At 37.0% G+C, this 19403-nt stretch overlaps 2 long non-coding RNA genes across 2 annotated transcripts; both read left to right on the top strand.

The window, feature by feature from the left end:
• The first annotated feature begins 700 nt into the window (after positions 1-700).
• Positions 701-3574, top strand: LOC131016538 (uncharacterized). Its single transcript, XR_009099063.1, has 3 exons — positions 701-789; positions 2642-2708; positions 3313-3574. It is a non-coding gene; the product is annotated as an uncharacterized LOC131016538 (long non-coding RNA).
• Positions 3575-5303: 1729 nt separating this feature from the next.
• LOC131016536 (uncharacterized) lies at positions 5304-8030 on the top strand. The gene is made up of 3 exons (XR_009099062.1): positions 5304-5350; positions 7045-7109; positions 7704-8030. It is a non-coding gene; the product is annotated as an uncharacterized LOC131016536 (long non-coding RNA).
• The last annotated feature ends 11373 nt before the right edge of the window (positions 8031-19403 follow it).

Below are 19403 nucleotides of genomic sequence, written 5' to 3'. Positions count from 1 at the left end.
TTTACTTTGTAAAGAGATGAAGAGTTACATGAAGTTTTGTTGTTATATTTTAAAAATGTTGAGATGTTCTTTTGATGATGTGAGAATGATGTGGGATTTTATATCCGTATTTGAGTTTGAGTATTCAAATAATTCTAGATAATTATTTGAATGAGAACGGTGAACTCGGAAGTGAAATCTGAGTCCGTTAAGACGTTTTTGAAATTTTTGACTTTTTGACGATGAATAGTAAAATACGGCTATTTCGTCTTTTTGTCGACTTTCAAAATCTTACGTGCACGTCGTCGAGAAATATTCTTAGTTTTTCGATACGAGTCCAATAATGAAAGTTTTTATTTTTGGACGACGAGTGAATAGTAAACCGGGATTTCTCGATAAACGAACCGAGCTCGTTTATCAGAATTTCGAGAACGAGCTTGCGTTTTCTATATTTATATGGAATTACGAGTGTAATGAAAGTGAGTAGAGGTTGAGAGGGCGAGTAACGAAGAGTATGAGTTGTTAGTCGTTAAAACGAGACGAGACGAGACGAGACGAGACGAGACGAGATATTTAACGACTAAATATCTAACCCTATCCCACCAAAACCACCCCCCAACCGCCCAAGTTCAGTCAAACACTCTTAACTCACGTTGATTTTCAGCCCACACACAACTCACACACACTAACACCTAAAACACACACACCATTCACGCATATGCCATTTTTTAGCTTGAGCTCAAGCTTTTGAGCTCCGATTTGAGCACCGAGATGAACGCCGATCATCTTTTCGATCACGTATCTAAGTAGGTAAGATCTCTACCTACGTTTTGATGGTTTTCTTTTCGATTTTCGTCGACGTCGAAAAACGTCGATTCTCGACTTTATTTTGAAACGACGTCGGATCGTCGTGAAATTTTAGTATGTTGTTCTTGGGTAGATGTTGAGCATGTTTAATGAAGGGAGTAAGAACGGAACGAACCGTAGCTATGAAACCCATGAGGGCAGCCCCGTTTTTCACATATTAGCTTGTCTTTCGATGTTTGTTTGATCGTTTTGACTTGATATTTGTGCTTAGGGGTATGCTAGAATCGATATATATTAAATTCGTATTTTTCCAAGCACGAAAATTGTATAAATTTTTAGAGTATGATTATTTAAATTCGTGAAGTTAGAGACGTTGCATAATGAATATTATTGCGTATATGTGTTCTACGATATCACATGAGCATGCTAATTGATTTACAATTTATGGATGATAATTGTTGAACGAAATTAAAACTGGAATTCTGTCAAAATTTTACAGCAGTTTCAAGCTTATGTTTCGATGAGTTTTCATTGCTTGATGGCTCTGAAATTTTAGTATGTTTATCTATGATATGTGTATTTCGTTGCTGCAAAATTTCATGTCTTTTGGATGATGTTTGCTATTTTAAAGATATTTTGAAAAATCCTTGACAGAATCTGTCAACTATTGGTAGACTTCACAAAAACGTTTATATCTATTAATCCATGAAGGATTTTGCATCACCGTTTTTTTTAAACGAAACTAGACTTCAATACTTTTCTAAAAACATAAGATTTCAATTTTTATGACCTCTGAAACAGAGCAGTTTATTATTTCAAAAATGCCCTGTTCTGCTGTCATATTTGTCCAACAGTAAAAGTGTATGAGTTTCATTGTTTATTTGGCAGATCATATGAACGTTTTCTCTTGTGAAATTTTAACCAAATCTTCAAGGATACCTTTAGTTTTGGATGATTAAATTTGATGGAATTTTATTAAGGTTTGCCTTGGTTTCTAATGGCCTAAACAAAATTGGCAGAAACTGTCAATCTTTGACAGCCTGCACTAAAAGAGCAATATCTCCAAAAACCTTTAACCTTTTTGGTTAACTACCATTTTTAGAGTGAACTACACTTCATGAAGTTTTTGAGATCAATTGGTATGAGAGTTTATGATGATTGAGTTGGTTGTTATGAATTTTTAAAGATGACATAAAAACAGCAAAACTTTCTAGAAAACAACTTGATTATATTTGTTTTGATGGATGATACGATATGACTAAATGGTGTGAGTTGTGAGAGTTATGATTAACGCACATAAATGTTGGTATCTGACACTCGAACAATTGGTGTCGAGTATAAATGATAGTTTACTGATAAAGAGTTTTGATGATTTTGAATTGTTTGGTTTGCGTTGAAAAGATGTCAAGATGTTAAGTTTTGAGTCGAGAGACGAGTTCACGTAGTGAGATTCACGCGTTGAAATCTCGTGGTTGACATTATATATGAATAGGTCATGCCGAAATTTTTAGTGAAATTAGGATTTGAGCATAGTCAATTCTTGTTGACCCGTGACTCAAATACATGCCTAATGGATAGTTTAACTTCTAATTGGTTAATTAGACGAGATGAGAGCGAATAGATCTGCTAAGAAAGTGGACTTTTCGATGTGTTAAATATTTCTTTTAATTGAAGAGCTGCTAATTATAACATAAGGATGTTATAATTAATGAGTAATGACGAGAGATAATAATTGTTATATTGATTAACAATCAAGAGAGATGAACATTAGAGATACTAATGTTTCATAAAAGAGATTAGATTATTGATCGAGGTTTCTTTTATAACTTCTCAGCAATTCTTCATAACAATGAAGGTCCTTTTGGGAAGTAACGACTTGAGGGAGAGAGTGACGTTACTCATTGATACAGAGACACAACGAGGTGGGCATTACTTTTACTATACGTATATAGAGATCCCCTACGTATCGTAGGCCTCTTATACGAATGAATGCATGAGATGATCTAACTGTTAATTTCAGTTTCATATATATCAAATGAGTTTAAATGTTACATTCAAACAAGTTATTTCATGACAAAATCTTTGAGTTAAAGTTATTTCAAGTATTGTCTTGCCATAAAATGTTTAAATTTTAGTATGATATCTATCTGCTTTGGCTTTGCCAATGATGCAATCGAATTCGGGTCCTGAGCAGTTGATAGCTATCCTGCCAGGACTAGTGTACACCAGTGACCGTGAGTCATCTAGCGGGTTGGCCGGTCAAGTGACCGTGAGAGGTGGCCACCTCTCCGGCACAAAGTTCCAGATATGATAGATTACAAAAGAACTTAGTCTGATCAGACGAACTTTAAGAATCACAAATGAACTTAGTAAGCTTGGGCATTTTTAGCGAAAAAAACTCCCTTGCTGTACTGATTATGATGGCATGACAATTTACAGTTTTGAAGCATGTATTTTTATACCTAGGCATACGTGCCCACTGAGTGCTTTTGTACTCAGCCCTGCATATGTTTTCTAAATGTGCAGGTTGAGCTGATGTGATGATGGTGCTGCAATGAGCGGAGTCTCCAGGGTTGTTAATAAATAGTTAACCTGTCTAGAATATGTCTTCATACATATGTCTAGCTACTTTCCGCTGCAAGATGTTGTTGATGTTATAGTATGTTATGTCATACTTTGAGTCTTAAGAGAATGGTTTCATACGATGTATAACTTGATTAATGATATTAATTAAGTTTTATGCTGTCTTTCATAGACTGTTTTCAATTGAGTATTAATGAATAAAAATGACGAGTTTTATTAAGATGAGTAAGTTTTACGGCTATAAATGACGCCCCTTTTCTTCCCCTTCTTCTTTAACCCCATCCCTAGTCGTGGATCACTCGGCCTAACTATCCATAGTTAGGGCGGGCTGTGACAGTTCAGGAAGGCCCGTCAAAGTGGATTAACCAACAAAAGAGTATCATACTTAAGATAAAAACCTTAACATAATCAGAGTATCTTGCAGCGGAAATACGTGTGAGTTATACATATGAAGATGTATATTCAAGGTTACATTATTATTTTATGTCAAAAGGTACATCCACTCAACTCCACTCCATTCCATCACCCGCTCAACCTGCACATTAGGGAAAACAACATGCAGGGCTGAGTAAAAATACTCAGTGAACATATGCCGGAAATATAACATTTTATATCATTTATTGTACTGCCAACAGTAACACACAGGGTTTTACTTGAAGGACCTGTGCTTACTAAACATTTTCTTTCATTTCATAAAGTTGGATGCGCATCCCATTTTCAGTCTATATGATCCATATCTGTTCCTTTTACGCGCCGGGAAAGAGGCCTCCTTCCACGGACGCTAAGACCGGTCGCAAGCGACACACAGTCTCCATGAGTGTACACGTTAACCCTTACTAGCAAACCTTCGTCTAGCGTAGGGTCCGAATTCGATTTCCTTTATAGTTGGCGAACCAACACAGATAGGATACATACATAAAACATAAACATTTTTGGCAGACAATCATTTCATAAACATTTCCTTTCCTTTCATAAGAACCATTCATCAATTAATCATTTCCATAAACATTTCATTTCATAATAATCATTCATCATTTGAAATATCACAGTTATATCATTTCATTTCGTATAAGAGGCCTGTGTGCAGGGGATCTCTATATACGTGTTTTAAGAAAGCCCACCTTATTCGTTCCCACAACGGGCGTAGAGTTACTTCCCTCTTTAGCTATCACTTCCCGCCTGGACCTTTATTGACGAAGAATCGATAAGTTCGAGAAGAAGTCGTGAAAGAAAGGAAGATTGATCTCTAAACTAAACTATCTCCTTTTTAATGATTTTAGGGTTCTAGCATCCATATTAATCTTGTCTCGTTCAAAACCTTAAATGTAATGACCCGACTTTTTATTAAGGATTATATACTTTTAATTACTGATTTAAGGATTGATTATGGTAATTAGGGTTCAGCATCCATTAATAAAATACGAACTTATATGAATTTCATAATTTATATATGTGATGATTTATTTTTATTTTCAATAGATGATGCACTCAAAATATATTTTGAGTCCATTAATTTATTGTGGAGAATTTAACACTGAAGTGTTAAATATGAATCTTTTATCGATTGTTTACTTAAGCCCATGAGTAATTTAATTTATGTTAGAAGCAAGCTCAAATGGATTTTATGCTTCAATAAGAATTAGGCTTATATGTCTTAATGTATTTAAATGAGTTTGGAACCATATAATTATATATTAATCTCTTAGATTTTTTTTAATGATTAAATTTGAATAAATCCTAAGCATGCTGAATCCTAAGCATGCTGAAGAATACTACGCATGCTGAAGAAATTCTTCAGTCATACAATGCAAGCTGAAAAAGAATTCTGTGTTCATACTGGTCAGTTGAATAAATTACACGATCCTCATCCATCCAAATCACCCCATTTTTTCTTTAAAACCACAGCCACTTTCACCATTCTCACACCACCATTTTCAATTCCTGCAGCAAGTTCACACAGCAACTACACCACCAGACCAAGGTTTTCTTCTTAAACTGAGCTCGTTTATTTTGAGCTCTCTATTTCATTCAACTGTTGCAGAGAACCACCAACACATACGAATTTCTCATATTCCATTTCATGTGCATATGTAGCCTGCCTGTTTATAAACGGAATTTACACATACAAATGAAGGGTTGAAATTACAGGAATGAATGTTTAAGTGCAGTATGCTCGATTGAAGAACATTTACAGTATTTGAAAATGAATTCAGTAAAAAGCCTATTTCTATGTGTTTGACTGAAATATGGGGTGAGCCCCTATTTTGTGTGAGATCCGAGGGAGACGGCAGCCGCGGTGACTGCCGGTGGTCAACGGACGGCGACGGAGCCGCGGTGGCTTCCGATCTGCCAAAGAGGGGGAAGGGAGATAAGTTTTCAGATTTTATTTTAGAAAAGGGAAAGGATGAGGGAAGGAAAAAGAAAAGGAGAGAAAGGAAATTAGAGTTACCTGTTTCCAGACGGCGGTCAGCGGCGGAGCCATGGTGGCTCGTCGTCGGCGGCGGCGGCGGTAACGTGACAGCCGTGACGTCGCCGTTGCTCCGATTCAGCCAAATCGAAAGAGAGAGAGAGGAGTTTTCAGTTTTAATTTAAAAGGAGAAGAAAAATAGAGAGGGAGTTAGGTTTTACCTGCTTCACGGCGGCGGCACCGCGGTGGTTGCTTCGCCGGAGGCCGAGAGAGGGCGACGGAGGCAGCAGCGACGGTGCACCGCTTTGACGGCGGCGTGCGTCCTGTTTCCAGCAGATAGAGAGTAGAGGAGAGAGGACGAGAGTTTAGGAAGAAGAGAGTGCCGAGAGAGAGAGGGAGAGCCGCGCCGCTCGCCGGCGGCGACGGCGCCGATGAACGGCAGCGGACAATTCGTCCGAGAGAGAGAGAGTGTTGGGGAAGGAGGCTATGTGTGTGTGCGTGTGATGTAGGAAGAAGGAATAAGAGAAATAGGGTTTAGGTATTGGGAGTGGGCTTGAGAATTGGGCCTATGATGGGCCGATTTTTAATTAAATTGGCTGGGCTTTTTATTTAATTATGTTGGGCTTGCTGTTGGGCCGAGACTTGGGTCGATTTTAATAATTGTTTGGGCCTTATTCAAAGAAAAACATAATAGACTTAATTTATCTAATTAATTTGGGCTTATATCTATTTAAATTATTTGAGCTCTTAATTATTAATTTAAATTGAGCTTGATTAATTTAATTATATATTGACCTTTAAATTAATTATTTAAATGGAGTTCTTTTATTTCAAGTATCTTTACAAATGGACTTTAAAATAAAATATTTTGAGTTAAACTCTTATTTAAATTAATTCTTTTCAAATGACTTATTAATATGGATTGTTTGAAAATGATTAAATTATTTTAAGTATGAGAAAGAATGATCTATGATGATTTAATTTGTCTATGTGATATTGTTTAATTTGTTGTTAAAAGATGGAATATTTGACTTGATGACGTGAGTAGAACGAGTTATGATTAATGCGCATGTTGATGTTCGAATAAATAGTTTCGAACCTAAATGTTAGTTATGTGATAAATGTTTTGAGTTTAAGGTTTTGACGAGATAAGATTAATATGGATGCTAGAACCCTAAAATCATTAAAGGAGATAGTTTAGTTTAGAGACCTATCTTCCTTTCTTACACGACTTTCTTCTCGAACTTATCGACTTTTCGTCAATAAAGGTCCAGACGGGAAGTGAAAGCTAAAGAAGGAGGTAACTCTACGCCCCTAGTGGGAACGGAATGAGGTGGGCTTTCTTAAAACACGTATATAGAGATCCCCTGGATACAGGCCTCTTATACGAAATGAAATGAATGACATGATATAACTGTGATATTTCAAATGATGAATGATTATTATGAAATGAAATGTTTATGGAAATGATTAAATGATGAATGGTTCTTATGAAAGGAAAGGAAATGTTTATGAAATGATTGTCTGCCAAAAATGTTTATGTTTTATGTATGTATCCTATCTGTGTTGGTTCGCCAACTATAAAGGAAATCGAATTCGGACCCTACGCTAGACGAAGGTTTGCTAGTAAGGGTTAACGTGTACACTCATGGAGACTGTGTGTCGCTTGCGACCGGTCTTAGCGTCCGTGGAAGGAGGCCTCCTTCCCGGCGTGTAAAAGGAACAGATATGGATCATATAGACCGAAAATGGGATGCGCATCCAACTTTATGAAATGAAGAAAATGTTTAGTAAGCACAGGTCTTTCAAGTAAAACCCTGTGTGTTACTGTTGGCAGTACAATAAATGATATAAAATGTTATGTTTCCGGCATATGTTCACTGAGTATTTTTACTCAGCCCTGCATGTTGTTTTCCCTAATGTGCAGGTTGAGCGGGTGATGGAATGGAGTGGAGTTGAGCGGATGTACCTTTTGACATAAAATAATAATGTAACCTTGAATATACATCTTCATATGTATAATTCACATGTATTTCCGCTGCAAGATACTCTGATTATGTTAATGTTTTATTTTAAGTATGATACTCTTTTTGGGTAATTCACTTCGACGGGCCTTCCCGAACAAACATCTTGTATTTGCCCAAGTGATCAGTTATGATCCTAGTGTTATATAATAAACGTCTCATTTCGTAAAATGTTTGATTGTAAAGTAAATGCCCCTTTCTTCCCCGCTTCTTAATCCCCTTCCCGAGTCATAACCCCGGTTAAGCCATCCTTAGGGATTGCGGGCTGTGACATTAAACTCAAAACATCTATCACATAACTAACATTTAGGTTCGAAACCGTTTATTCGAACATCAACATGCGCATCAATCATAATTCGTTCTATTTATGCCAACAAGTCAAATATTCCGTCATTTAAAAACAAATCCTATAATATCACATAGACAAATTATATCATCATAGATTATGCTTTCTCATACTTATATAATTTAATCATTCTCAAATAATCCATATTAATAAGCCATTTGAAAAGAATTGATTAAATAAGAGTTTAACTAAAAAAATATTTTATTTTAAAGTCCACTTATAAAAATACTTGAAATAAAAGAATTTCCATTTAAATAATTAATTTAAAGGTTCATATGTAATTAAATTAATCAAGCTCAATTTAAATTAAATAAATAAGAGCTCAAATGATTTAAATAAATACAAGCCCAAATTAATTAGATAAATTAGGTCCATTATATTTTCTTTAATCAAGGCCCAAACATTTTATAAAACAATTAAATCATATGGCCCAACAGTTTAATTAAAGAAGCCCATCAGATTATATTTGTAAAGGGCCGAGCCCAAACATTTAAGTCAAAGCCCATCAGATTTTAATAAATAAGGGCCCAAACACTTAATAAAATCGGCCCAAGTCTCGGCCCAACAACAAGTAATAAAATCGGCCCAAGCATATTGAGGCCCAAGCCCACTTTTAATTCTAAACCTAAATAAAACACACACTAAACACACTCAAACACACACATCACACATAACACGCAGCCACACACACTCCTCTCTTCTCTCACTCTCGGCGCCTCTGCGCTCTCTCCGCCGCCGCCGCCGCCGCTCAACGGCGCCGTCGCCGCCGGCGAGCGGCTCGGCTCTCCCTCTCTCGGCATCCCGTCTCTCTGAACCCTCTCTCTCTCGGCCGCTGGACCCAGGCGCAGCAGACACCACCACCGCGGTGTGCCGCCATCGCCGGGCCGCCGCCTGCTCCCTCATCCTCGCGGCAGATCCGCCGCCGCCGTTCATCTCGCCATCTCCATTTCTCCCTCGTTTTCATCTTCTCTCTAACTCTCACTGACTCACACACACACACGCGCGCACACAGACACCACCACCGCGCTGCCGCGTCGTCCTCCCCTTCGCCGGTGGACAGACGGCCAGGAGCCGCCGCCTCCGTCGTCCGTTGAATTTAAAGGTAAGCCCTAATTCCCTTCTCCTTTTCTTTTTCCCTTTTCTAAATTAAAAATCTGAAAAACCTCTCTTCTTTTTCCCTTTGGCAGAACGGAACCATGACAGGTTCACCGCCGCCGCTCCATCGCCGGCGACGAGCCACAGCGGCTGCCGCCTCCCTAATCTCGATTCACACATACACAGTAGGGTTTCAAGCCATATATCAGTTCACATAATAGCAAATAGGATTTGTGCAATTTCAGTTCACATGTAACATATCTTGTATCTGTAAATTATGAATTTGCTACTCATTTTCTTCATTTATCAAAGCATATGTAAATCTGAGTTAATGAGCATGTGTTGGTGTTCTGGAGTTGATGTATACAATTGAAGGATATCATAATATATAAATTAGAATATAAACCTTGAATGATGAAAGATGTGGTGTCGTTTCTTGGCTGCGAGAGAGATGGTAGATGAATGTGAGAGGTGGGAATTGGCTGAAAAATGGTGTAGGTTATAAAAGAAAAATGGGGTGGCTTGGATGGATGAGGATCGTGGACTTCTTCAGCATGCTTAGCATGACTGTGGTATTTCTTCAGCATGCTTAGCATGATTGTGGAAATTCTTCAGCATGCTTAGTATGAATGTGGAATTTCTTCAGTATGCTTAGTATGGTTCCATCTTAATCATCAAAATATCTAAGAGATTAATACATTAATCATATGGTTTCAAACTCATTTAAATACATTGACACATACAAGACTAATTCTTATTTGAAGTATAAAATTCTATTGGGCTTGCCTCTAACATAAATTAAATAACTCATGGGCTCACTTTAACAATCAATTAAAAGATCTATATTTAACACTTCAATGTTAAATCATCGGTAATAGATTAATGGACTCAAAATATATTTTGAGTGCATCATCCATTGAAAATAAAAATAAAAATAAATCATCACGTATATAAATCATCAAATTCATATAAGTTCGTATTTTATTAATGGATGTTGAACCCTAATTATCAAAATAAATCTTTAATCAGTCATTAGAAGATTTTAAATCCTCAATTAAAAGTCGGGTCATTACATACTATCCCCCTTAAAAGAAATTTCGTCCCGAAATTTGTACCGCAGAAAACAACTCTGAGTACTTCACTTTCCTGTTAGACCGTAGTCTATTCTTGACCATGATATATTCATAGGTCCCTTACTATCGGTATCGACTTAGTCCTTAGTACCTGAACTTCCCGATCTAAGATAGATTTGGATCTTCCTTCGTAACTCAAATATTGACTAATAACAATGTTGTTCTTATGGATCATATGCTTTGAATCGTAAACATACTTCTCTATTCGCGACACAAGGGATACGTTACGCACATTCTCAAAGCTTAGCGCTAACGCTAACCAATAAGTTATTGGGCCTATCCTTTCTACAATCTCGTATGAGCCTATAAAACGGGGTTTAGGTTTATTACCCTTCACATTGAATCCAATTATTTCTCTTGATGGAGAAACTTTTATGGAAATTATCTCTCCACTTTCACATCATAGGTCAATTCGTCTTTTGTCAACATATGACTCTGTCAATCATGGACCCTCTTTTATTCACTATCAAATTTTGACGAATGATTTCAATCATCTAGTCCATTTCATCCCAACAAAGTGGTGATCTATATTTCCTAAGGTATAACGCCTCATTTGCCAACCTATCGATAGTCGATTGATAACTGGTATTATATGTCTCACAAAGAGTGGCAAAAACATGTTCTCAGCTTTCACCCCGGTTTAGCTCGGTCGTCTTCAACATACCTTATTAGTAATTTCTATGTCGTCTAAGCGGAACTATAATGACTAATATCTCTAAAGCATTCCTAAGGCAACTTAAACAGTTTGTAAGGAGACCAACCATTTCAAGCATGTAGGCAGTCAGCCTAAAACGCCGTTATAAACTTTTATTCATTCATCGATGGAATCTCGAGTCACGTGGGCATTCACTGCCCCCTTTCGTGACAACCTTTGCTTAAGTCTGAAGGGTTCGAAAAATCCATCTCGACAAAGAAATTCATTGGTTCGTTAAGGGCTCGGTTTGTCCCAAACACGACATTAAGCTTGACTTTATGAGCTCGAAGACTCAAAGTAACAATATGATATGTTGTAAAACCTTCACTTGCTAGCACGCAAGACATATTTCAACAAATGAGGTTACATCTCGTTTTATTCCTCCTAACTAGAATTTTTTTTCTAGATCTTAATACATCTTAGTACTTCCTGGTGATAGTATAAGGGTGTCGTGGCTTTATCTTATTCTTAAGTTCATTGTCATGGAGATGCATATCTTCCCTTCAAAGAAGATAGCATTATTTTGATTCATTGTGGTAATTCTTGAAACTTCTTATCCTTATTCTTACTCTTAACTTCTCATCCTTCCTTCGTGCTCCTACCACAATTTTCCTCAAGCTGGGTGGTTTAATCACTTCTATCATCATCTTATCATATCTTAGACGAGGCCTTCCGGCTCACTGTATCATCTACTACATTGGTCTTGTCCATGTGATGGTTAATACCAAAATCATAATCCTTTACGGGTTCAACCCATCCTCTTTGTCTCATCAGCTACTACAAATTCCTTATCAGGTTTTAAAATCTCTAGCACTACAATTCAAAATCATCAAAACTCTTTATCAGTAAACTATCATTTATACTCGACACCAATTGTTCGAGTGTCAGATACCAACATTTATGTGCGTTATTCATAACTCTCACACTCACTCCATTTAGACACATAATCGATATCAAACTCAAATAATAAATTATATCTTAACAATTTATCATGCTCATAGTTTTCGATTAAATCTCGGACTTTGTAATTAAATACTAAATTCCAACTATAATTAATTAACATGCTTCTCTAATTTATTTATCTCATTTAAACTAATAAATCTAATCCATGCTAATTTCTCATACTTAGCCATTTTATATGCATTTCTCATGCAATTCAAAAAGCTCAATAACTTACTAATCATGCTCATCTCATAAATACTCAAATAATTCATATAGTCTTACTAACATAGCATTAACTCATATGCACTGCTAGTTCACTTACATGACTTCACATACTCCACATATCTCAACTTAATAAATCATCGAATAGTTAGAAAATTTGTATTTAATGGAAATAAATTCCAAAAATTTAAATACAAATATTTTTAATTATTCTAAACACATTGGCATGCTCAAAATAATTCAATTAAAATTGAGCATCGCTCGTCTCTGGCCTTATGACTCACGGCCTTCATCAAATTTGAACCTTGGTGTTCAAATTAATCTAAGTAAATTATACGTGCAATATTTAATAAATATAAACTCAAATCATTCAATATGTTCCAGAAAATGCCACTTCCTTGAGCAAAACTCACACCTACTAATTTGGCATAAATTCGTTCACCCAATAGTACTTGTGTACATGGTCCCTAAATGTTCCTTATGTTCATCTTCATTCTTGGAGTCATTAAGACGAACTTATCCAGGTGAAGGTGGAATACTCTATCAATGATGCCCATGAATATATTTGGGCATTTGTTAGCCTGAATGGCACACCTACAAACTTGTAGTGGTCATAACACATTCTAAAATTTGTCTTGAGTATACTTTCTTGTATGACTTTTAGCTAATGATACTCGATCCTAAAATCGATCTTGGAAAAACACACTTGCATTCTTGAGTTGGTCGAACAATTCATCTACCCTCGGTAAAGGATATTCATTCATGAGTATTAGTTTGTTCATCGCTCTATTGTCTGTACGCCTTTTCAAAGTGCCATATTTCTTCATAACATACAAAATATGCGCTCCCGGTGGGAATGCACTAGACATGATCTAACTTAGGTCTAGTAGTTTCTGCAATTGGATCTTTAGGTTCTCCAATTCCTTTGGAGTCATCTTGTTCAATGCTTTTGATACACGTGTCGATCCTGGTACTAGGTCGATGGTAAATTCTACTTATCTATTGGGTGACAGTCTTGGTAAGTTCTCCGGATAATCATAATGAAATTCACGTATAACTTCTACGTCCTCAACTGTCCTTTCTGTGCTAGCTCATCCGTTTAGGTATACAAGGAAAGCTTGGTAATGTTTCTTATTTATCACCTTCATGGCCTGTATATATGAAATAACTGATATTCTCTCCTTATACTTATCTCTTGAAAACTTAATGCGTCTATTCTTGAAGGTTTGAAGGAGATTTCCCATTCATTGCGTAAATCATAGCATATAGTTCTCAGCTAACCAGTCCATTCTTAGGGTTACATCTACGTTCCATATTGGTATAACATCAAGTTATTCGCTACCACCTTAAGTGATCCTACATTCAATTACAGGTTCATATAACTACGTGTCACTATCGTCGTTCCTTCTATGGGTGAAAAGTTTTTCATGTCTTGATCGCTTTGTTCAGTTTGTATTTGTGACGGGTGATCCCCGCATAACTACCTCGACGTCTAGAGTTTTGTTGAGCAATTCAAAGTACGTAAACTCACCGTGGTTGGCGAGTGCCATTCTTATCTCATACTTTAGGCCAGGTCGAAACTTCTTCGGGATCTTTTCATTGGTGTCCACCTATTGTGGGGCATAACGGACATGCCACAACAAATCTGGTCGTACTTGGTCATAGACATCTTATTTTGCTTCAGATTGAACATTTTCGTTTCTTTCCACTTATCGCAGATATTGAAAATATATGTCATATGTGTCCGTCTTAAAGTCTTTCTAAGACAAGTTTGCTAACCATTCTTGAGTTATTGCTTTTCTTTTGGCCTCCCACCAAAATCTGTAGATCTAGTCAACTGGAACGCAACACATGAAGTCGTTTTTTTTTTTTGTGCGGTACAAAAAAAATCAAAGGTTCTCTTCATCGTCTTAATCTAGAGTTTACCCTCAACTGGATTCTTGGTTTCATAGCTATAACAAGCTTTACTCGAGAAAAAGTTCATCCATCTTTCGTAATGGTTCATTTTTGTCCCCATCTCGTTTCTAGCTTCTCATCTACCAGACATTCTATTTTTCAAAGAAAAACGATCATCAATACATTCCTTTTCTCATATCACATGCGTAACACTTTTTCCATGATTCCATCGTGAAATCAGCATAGACAAAATAACTCAAGTCCTTATTCTCAAACCTTACGGTTTGTACTATAAATTGTTAACAAAAGGAGTGGTCGATAATAATCATAGGAGAAGAACTAATGTCAACAAATTTTAGACACAAACTGATGGACAGTTAACTAAGCTATAGTTTGGGTGACTTACTATGTCAATATACTAACACTTCTTAGTCGTATACCTCAAAAGAATCTACTAGGGCAACTCAAAAGTTGCAAAAACTCAAATCTCAAATGATATCAGAATAAAGTGTTGCAGAAAATTTGTTCAAGAGACTCAAATAAATAACCAGAGGGTAGAAAGGAGTAACTACCAGGTCGAACAAAATGACCTCGAGTGAGAACCCATCTGATTTTTAAACTGAAGTTGAAATACAGGGGTTTATAAACCCAAAAGACGTCTACTGAGATTTGGATCATGTGGACTGGCCAGGTCCAACATAATCACTTCCCAGTTACACGGGAAACATCATCCCGAACTTGGTAATTCTGGGTCTTCTAAATTCTCATCATACTATACATAACAAAACTTAAGTTCGTAACAGTAAGCTAATAGCTCAAACTTAGGGTCCTATCTCCTAGACTTATATACCGAACGTTCAACATTCTTCCATAAGTAGATATATTATAACATAGCAATGTAACAGTCAAACCATATTATTTCTATAACTCATCATGAAACAAAGTCAACTCGATGTTCTGTCATGTGTGAACTATCGAACGTAGAGACTATGCTTAAAAACCTTCGTGATGTAACGCCCATCTTGAAGTTGTCTCTTGCCACCTTTCGTTGACTTACTATCATCGTGGCACGTATCTTTTCAGTCTATCTTTGAGTTTTAACGAAACTACAGTCTCCCGAAGGAAACCAAAACATTCGAGGTGTTCAGTCATTTTTCTCATTCAACTTATCAAGCATCTAGAATATAGGAATATCCTATTGATCCATCAATCTATGTTCTTTTCCAATTATGATCATGTAACTCCTAGCAATCTATGTTCCTTGAAAAACGTGTCCATGTCCTTTCATTCTTACAATCGTATCAACATAATATGCACAAATTGTGCCATAAAAATTAAAGCATCAACATATCATTCATAACATGCGTTTCACAATCACATCCTTGCAACTGTTTAAAACCATAACATAATTAAACATTGTAACTTCAGTTACCTTTTTCTTTGATTGAGCGTGATGCAATGGAGTGTTGAGCGGTGTCGTTTGAACCCATATAAGTCTAGTGACTCGATCTAGGCTTTACTTTAAAAGGAACTTCTAGGGTCCAGAGCAAACGAACTGCTCTGATACCACTCTGTCACAGCCCGCAATCCCTAAGGATGGTTTAACCGGGGTTATGACTCGGGAAGAGGATTAAGAAGCGGGGAAAGAAAGGGGCATTTACTTAACAATCAAACATTTTACGAAAAGAGACAATTATTATATAACACTAGGATCATAACTGATCACTTGGGCAAAAACAAGACATTCGTTCAGGAAGGCCCGTCAAAGTGGATTAACCAACAAAAGAGTATCATACTTAAAATAAAAACCTTAACATAATCAGAGTATCTTGCAGCGGAAATACGTGTGAGTTATACATATGAAGATGTATACTCAAGGTTACATTATTATTTTATGTCAAAAGGTACATCCACTCAACTCCACTCCATTCCATCACCCGCTCAACCTGCACATTAGGGAAAACAACATGCAGGGCTGAGTAAAAATACTCAGTGAACATATGCCGGAAATATAACATTTTATATCATTTATTGTACTGCCAACAGTAACACACAAGGTTTTACTTGAAGGACCTGTGCTTACTAAACATTTTCTTTCATTTCATAAAGTTGGATGCGCATCCCATTTTCAGTCTATATGATCCATATCTGTTCCTTTTACGCGCCGGGAAGGAGGCCTCCTCCCACGGACGCTAAGACCGGTCGCAAGCGACACACAGTCTCCATGAGTGTACACGTTAACCCTTACTAGCAAACCTTCGTCTAGCGTAGGGTCCGAATTCGATTTCCTTTATAGTTGGCGAACCAACACAGATAGGATACATACATAAAACATAAACATTTTTGGCAGACAATCATTTCATAAACATTTACCTTTCCTTTCATAAGAACCATTCATCAATTAATCATTTCCATAAACATTTCATTTCATAATAATCATTCATCATTTGAAATAATATAGTCATATCATATCATTCATTTCATTTCGTATAAGAGGCCTGTATGCAGGGGATCTCTATATACGTGTTTTAAGAAAGCCCACCTTATTCGTTCCCACTAGGGGCGTAGAGTTACCTCCTTCTTTAGCTTTCACTTCCCGTCTGGACCTTTATTGACGAAGAGTCGATAAGTTCGAGAAGAAAGTCGTGTAAGAAAGGAAGATAGGTCTCTAAACTAAACTATCTCCTTTAAAAATTTTAGGGTTCTAGCATCCATATTAATCTTGTCTCGTTCAAAACCTTAAACTCGAAACATCTATCACATAACTAACATTTAGGTTCGAAACCGTTTATTCGAACATCAACATGCGCATTAATCATAATTCGTTCTATTTATGCCATCAAGTCAAATATTCCTTCATTTAAAAAAAACAAATCCTATAATATCACATAGACAAATTATATCATCATAGATCATGCTTTCTTATACTTAAAATCATTTAATCATTTTCAAATAATCCATATTAATAAGCCATTTGAAAAGAATTGATTAAATAAGAGTTTAACTAAAAAATATTTTATTTTAAAGTCCACTTATAAAAATACTTGAAATAAAAGAATTTCCATTTAAATAATTAATTTAAAGGTTCATATGTAATTAAATTAATCAAGCTCAATTTAAATTAAATAAATAAGAGCTCAAATGATTTAAATAAATACAAGCCCAAATTAATTAGATAAATTAGGTCCATTATATTTTCTTTAATCAAGGCCCAAACATTTTATAAAACAATTAAATCATATGGCCCAACAGTTTAATTAAAGAAGCCCATCAGATTATATTTGTAAAGGGCCGAGCCCAAACATTTAAGTCAAAGCCCATCAGATTTTAATAAATAAGGGCCCAAACACTTAATAAAATCGGCCCAAGTCTCGGCCCAACAACAAGTAATAAAATCGGCCCAAGCATATTGAGGCCCAAGCCCACTTTTAATTCTAAACCTAAATAAAACACACACTAAACACACTCAAACACACACATTCAGCCAACACTCACCCACTCATCTCTCTCTCTCGGACTCCCTCTGTCCGCTTGTCGTTCAACGCGGCCGCCGCCGCCGCCGGCGAGCGGCTCGGCTCTCCCTCTCTCGGCATCCCGTCTCTCTGAACCCTCTCTCTCTCGGCCGCTGGACCCAGGCGCAGCAGACACCACCACCGCGGTGTGCCGCCATCGCCGGGCCGCCGCCTGCTCCCTCATCCTCGCGGCAGATCCGCCGCCGCCGTTCATCTCGCCATCTCCATTTCTCCCTCGTTTTCATCTTCTCTCTAACTCTCACTGACTCACACACACACACGCGCGCACGCAGACACCACCACCGCGCTGCCGCGTCGTCCTCCCCTTCGCCGGTGGACAGACGGCCAGGAGCCGCCGCCTCCGTCGTCCGTTGAATTTAAAGGTAAGCCCTAATTCCCTTCTCCTTTTCTTTTTCCCTTTTCTAAATTAAAAATCTGAAAAACCTCTCTTCTTTTTCCCTTTGGCAGAACGGAACCACGGCAGGTTCACCGCCGCCGCTCCGTCGCCGGTGACGAGCCACAGCGGCTGCCGCCTCCCTAATCTCGATTCACACATACACAGTAGGGTTTCAAGCCATATATCAGTTCACATAATAGCAAATAGGATTTGTGCAATTTCAGTTCACATGTAACATATCTTGTATCTGTAAATTATGAATTTGCTACTCATTTTCTTCATTTATCAAAGCATATGTAAATCTGAGTTAATGAGCATGTGTTGGTGTTCTGGAGTTGATGTATACAATTGAAGGATATCATAATATATAAATTAGAATATAAACCTTGAATGATGAAAGATGTGGTGTCGTTTCTTGGCTGCGAGAGAGATGGTAGATGAATGTGAGAGGTGGGAATTGGCTGAAAAATGGTGTAGGTTATAAAAGAAAAATGGGGTGGCTTGGATGGATGAGGATCGTGGACTTCTTCAGCATGCTTAGCATGACTGTGGAATTTCTTCAGCATGCTTAGCATGATTGTGGAAATTCTTCAGCATGCTTAGTATGAATGTGGAATTTCTTCAGTATGCTTAGTATGGTTCCATCTTAATCATCAAAATATCTAAGAGATTAATACATTAATCATATGGTTTCAAACTCATTTAAATACATTGACACATACAAGACTAATTCTTATTTGAAGTATAAAATCTAATTGAGCTTGCCATTTAAATAAATTAAATAATCGCATATGTTCACTTTAACAATCAATTAAAAGATCTATAATTAACACTTCAATGTTAAATAATCGATAATAAATTAATGGACTCAAAATATATTTTGAGTGCATCGTCCACTGAAAATAAAAATAAAAATAAATCATCACGTATATAAATCATCAAATTCATATAAGTTCGTATTTTATTAATGGATGCTGAACCCTAATTATCAAAATAAATCTTTAATCAGTCATTAGAAGATTTTAAATCCTCAATTAAAAGTCGGGTCATTACATAAGCAGGCGGCGAGACCCTCGATACCAGCCCCTCTCCGGTCCGTCCGTCGATTTACCACCGCACATGTGTCGCCGTGTAAAGCCTGACCTCTATATCGACGGTTCCCTCATCCTCTGCAACAAGAAGTGGGACGACGTCTTTCGGAGCGAAAGGGAGGTGGCCGGTGTCAACGAATGGTGGGAGAGGTTTTCTCCTACTTTGCAAGGGATGCTCGAGATCCCGCTTCCTCCACTGTTTTGGGTGAGATCTTTGTTATTGCTTGTTCTTCTGTGATTTGCTTGATAGATCTATGATTATTTGCTCGAGAGTA

The sequence above is a fragment of the Salvia miltiorrhiza genome, chromosome 3 (genome assembly GCF_028751815.1).
Source record: "Salvia miltiorrhiza cultivar Shanhuang (shh) chromosome 3, IMPLAD_Smil_shh, whole genome shotgun sequence".
Classification (NCBI taxonomy): domain Eukaryota; kingdom Viridiplantae; phylum Streptophyta; class Magnoliopsida; order Lamiales; family Lamiaceae; genus Salvia; species Salvia miltiorrhiza.
The sequence above is the reverse complement of the archived record's forward strand: the minus strand, read 5'-3'. Positions and strand labels throughout refer to the sequence as shown.